A 5198-nucleotide genomic window follows, 5' to 3' on the forward strand; every position below is an offset into this window, starting at 1 on the left:
CCTGGTTGCCTCGTCCACCACCTATTTTCCCTTATTCTCTCCTTCATGGTTGCCATCCCTACAAGAAAAAGATAAAGTTTAGCTAAATAGTATAACCTAAATAATATTCAGATAATTTCTAAGTAAAAAAAAAAACTCACGTCTGAGCTCGTAAGCAATAGCTTCAGCAGATGGCTCGAGACCGAGTCCCCATGTAGCAAGACGTTGAAGGGTCACCAGTGAATGGAAACTCCTATCAGCGTATAAACGAGCTCTATGAATGTGGTCACAGTAAAATTTGTTTAAAGAGGGTTGTCCAACAGCTATAAAAAAAAAGGAAAGAGAAGGGTTAGATGATTATAAGCAAAAGATAAAAAAACTTAAAAAAAAAAAAAAAAAAAACCCTTCAGGACGAAGGTTCCCTAATTCTCTAGTATAAAGGCCAAATGGATCCCTACTAACCTCAACAGGGTGCTTGGACCAGAAACCAGAGACGAAGAAAAACTCCGTCTTCCAGTTTCTGTCAGACGTTACCAAAGACTTAATTAATCTACAATCTTTACCTCTGACTGTGAATTGATAAAAGCCAAGGGATTGGTTAATTTCTGAGGGTTTGTAGCAGAAGAGGAACTCATCCACAATGAGAGGATGATCTCTTTCAAACACTTCCCTCCATAAAACTTGCATACAGACGACTAGTCTCCATGCATTAGGGTTAAATTGACACACTCCTAAACCTAACCTAGTGAGTAATTCCCTAGCAAAGACATTAAAGGGTAACCTAAGTCCCCCCAAAAGGTAAACTTCATAGACACCTATCCCAAAACGAGGGTTACAGCACCACTCCCCATGGATGTCTAACCTAGGGTTAAGATTGTCTGGGATCTAGTACCAACTCCTAAGTGTAGTAAGCCTTATTTCATCTGTTTTAGAAGGGATGCCTACAACATAATTGTACACTGTCTCTACTTTGTCTAAAGGAGGGGACGAAGGAATGCTCGTCGAGGTGCCAGCTCCGGACTTGAAAGCTGCCCTCGACCTAAGATGCTCCTAGAAAACCTTTAGAGGAACCCCAGGAACACCAGAGGTGTATTCCTCATCCGTGGTATTCCTACTACTACTACTACTACTACTGCTACTGGAACCACTATAACTGGTTCAGTCATGGTACTTGTCTATAACCTTATCTACACTATTAGTAGACGAAGAGATGACAACTACAGACATGTTGAAATTTGAAGAAAAACCAAAGAACGAGGATGAGGAGAGTACTTGGCTCTAGACAAAGGAAGACTAGGGACGCGAGAATATTTTTAGGCGAGGCACTGGAAGAGAAATATCAAGGGAGAGAATTTAAGAAATATGAAGGGTAGGAGAGGAATTTCACTATTTATATGCAGTAAATTTTGGCATCTAAAACAACACAACCAACCAAAGAATGACACGTGACATTTTCCTCGAAAAGGTAAATTGCGATGACCAATCACTAATGAGGTCATGACATGTGGCACGACATCGAACAACTAATGTAAAGGCACATCCAAAGAATAGCAGTAAATTTTACAATGCTTTGGACGACCCTTGGACAAGGGGGCAACTGATGGTGAACTACAATTGAACCAACTCCAATTCGTCCATGAGGGTTGTCTAGGCCAAGAAGACAATAATGGCTGTACCTAGCAAAACGGTTGTCCAAAGGCATACGGGTCGTCCATGAGGAAAGCACCTGGACGACCCCCAACACTTGGAAAATTCCATAGAGATTTATCTATAAGAGGTAGTAAATTGAACCACGTGTTATTATTTTGAGGCATGAGTAAGATCTTAGTTCATCGCTATAACTTCCTACTCAATACTTAACTTCCAACGATAGTTATAGAAAAAGATAAAATATTCTAACTCCTATAGCGGTTGTGGAAGTTAACCTTGAACCCTTTGAACTCCTCAAATATATGGGAAGTTACAGGACAAGTAACCGCTTCAAGAGCACACTATATAAACACTCATTCACATTAAATGAAGGGAAGTTTTGAGACAACTCTCAAAAAGTTGGAACTCCAGAATTTAAGAGAGAAACTAACTTGAGCATCAGAAGGTTCTTGGCCAGTCCGCCCCGGTCATCTTTGATTGTGTGTTTTCCTTTTCAGGCCTTTCAAGCAATTATTAGATCATTGAAGCCCGAAGCATTCAACTTATTGATTTTCTGTGTATCATCAATTGTATCTAAAACAATTATGGTACTTTAGTACAAATAGGACCTGAATTTGGATGTATATGCCTATATATGGAGTTGTTCCTCTTTCTTCTTTTTTCATATGGCTTCATCATGCCTTGTGAACAAAGAGATTTGGATTTGAAAAGAAGATTAAGGTTAGATTTAGATTAGAAACCCAGTGAAATTGAAACTAAAGTGGAGACTTAGATTAGATTCAGATTTGAGAAGAAGATAATTTGAAATTGAAATATTCACTATTGACTAAAAAGGTACTCTTTGGTATTGTGCAAATGAACCAACCGGGTTAGAGTATTAGCATTGGAAAATGCTAATGCTACTTTATTTTACCATTCCAAAACCTCACTTTGTCATTATACCATCCAATTTTACAATACCTCCTACATCCCAAAACTCTATTTTTATTAAAATATTATTTTTTAATCTTTCTTTACTATTTCTTTATAACTGTTTTTTTTTTTTTCCAGACTCATTTCCAGCGCTTTCCAACAATTTTTTTTTTCCTCTCCTTCTCCCTCAACCTCTAGCAACACACAAGCCATCAACAACCACAGCCATGACACCTCAACCCATCAACAACTACAGCCACGACACCTCAACCCATCAACACCTCAACCCATCAATAACCACTGGAGCAAACTCATTTACAACAATCGCCGATTTGAAACCTAGCCGATTTGAAACCCACCAGAGCAAACCCATTCAAAAATAATAATCACCGGAGCCACCGTGACCCACGTCGACCAAAACGCAGAACCCAGACCTCGCCGACCAAGCACGACACAGCAAGCCACGGTCAAACACAGCAACCCACCCTCTCCGATTCAAACCTCTGTCAAACCCATCGGAACCATCTCCAGCAACCCACACCCTCTCTGATTCAAACCTTTGTCAAACCCATCGGAGCCATTGGAGCCAGCTCCAAAACACCTAGCCCGCCGATCCACGCCGATCCAAACCGACCATCTCCGGTGCAAGCCTTGAACGAGAAAGAGAGATGTGAGATGAGAGAAAGAGAGACGGAGAGATGGAGTGGGAGACGGAGAGATAGAGTGGGAGTGAGAGGGAGAGAGGACTGAAGGAGAGATGGAATAAAAAATTACTTATTCGGTTTAAAATTGTGCTACAGTGCAATTCTAAAGGTAGAATTGCATTGTAGCAAGAATTGCAAAAAATTTGCAACTCTTGCCTTTAGCATTTCCTGATACAGTAGTTTTTAAGGGTTGAAATGCTAAAAACATCTTAGATATAGTATTAGCATTCTCCAATGCTAATGCTCTTAGAGTTTGATTTTGGGCATTGCCATTTGTTACCGGGTTAGAGTTTGATTTTGGACATTGCTAACAAATGGCAGAGGAAGAAGATGAGAGAGATGAGGGCAAACTTTTTATTTTTAAGTTTTTAACATAATGATGAATGAATGAATTAATTAATACGTGTACATGTAAATTTATTTTAAAGTTAATTTACAAGGCATAATACTTGAAAAATCTATTTTTCTTCTTTTTAATAAAAATAAATTATGTCAAAATTTTTTTTGTATCATTATTCTGTTAGCCACATAAGTAATAACATTAATGACAGTTAACAAAAGGACTGACAATGCTCATGCTTTAAATTTGAGAGACCAATAGTATTCACTTGAAACTTGAGGGACCACTCACAGAGTAACTTTTAGGGACTAACAATATAATTTGGCCTTTTAAAAATGCACTTTTTAAAACAACTTATCCAAACCGTCTATCAAAAAAAAAAAAAAAACTTATCAAACGGACTCATAATACAACAAATAAATCAAAATCATGAGACTTTTTTTTTTTTGTTTTAGTATTCAAATTTATAAGCCTTTCACAGACTTCAAATAAACAAGAGAGAGAGAGAGAGAGAGAGAGAGAGAGAGAGAGAGAGAGAGAGAGAGAGAGAGAGAGAGAGAAAATCTAACCTGCATTAAATATTTTAACAAACTGCCCAAATTGTCTTCATTTCAAATTATGGTTTATTGGAGCAAAGTATTATATGGGTTGAAGAATCACCACCATATATTGCTAGTTGTATACGGTTGAATGTGAATTCAGTATAAAGCAATACAATCTATCGTTTCTCATAATAATAAAAGATAAAAGAGATTTTATCTTAAAAAAAAAAAAAAAGAATAAAAAAAAAGAAAAAAATGGAGAAATCGTACCCAGTCATGTGAAAGTGGTGATGAAGTCAGAGATTCAAAATGTAAGTTTGGCCTTTTTTCCTTCGTTGCTCCGTTGGTCAAATTTTGTGATCAGTTGGGACAAAATAGCCCAGATAATTATCAGAAGTTAAAACAGTTTTTCTAAGAAAGAAGTTATATAAGAGCAATTAAAATTTTTAAATTTGTGAGTAAAACAGTTTTATAGGAGTTAAAACATGGGAGAGTGGAATTCAAACACGATGTGTGTATTTGCATTTGAGTTTGAATTAAATTACTTGTGTATACTCTTGTTTATTTATTTGTTTGCAATAATGTTAAATAATTATTAGAAGTGTTAAAGAGAATTGAGAGAACAGATAATTAACTTTTTGAATCCTCTTATAGAAATTAAAAAAAAAAAAAAAAGACTCAGAAACCAATTGCATCTTCTTGGAAATTTTTTTTTCCTCTTTCATTTGTTCATCTCTTCCCCTTTCCAACGTTGTACTCCCTCAAATTGCAAATCCACAATATTTCTTCAGTTTCCTCTTTGTTCTTTCATCCTATTTGTAACGGACATTATCTTCTTCCGCATTCTCTATTTCATATTCTGAATTCTTCTCAATGGTCAAGTGTTTTCTTGTCAAAATTGGTAAATTTTTTAACAAAATTTATATTCTACTTTCTCAACTACATATATTGTGAAAGAGCCACTTTATAACCATCTATGATTCATGAACTAAATAAAATGTGTTATAGAAAATTTGGTTATAAATGTACAATTATGAGGCTAAACCTTAAGGGGAAAAAAAAAAAAAAAAA

This window comes from Quercus suber, unplaced genomic scaffold (genome assembly GCF_002906115.3).
Source record: "Quercus suber isolate HL8 unplaced genomic scaffold, Cork oak 2.0 scaffold_603, whole genome shotgun sequence".
NCBI lineage: Eukaryota > Viridiplantae > Streptophyta > Magnoliopsida > Fagales > Fagaceae > Quercus > Quercus suber.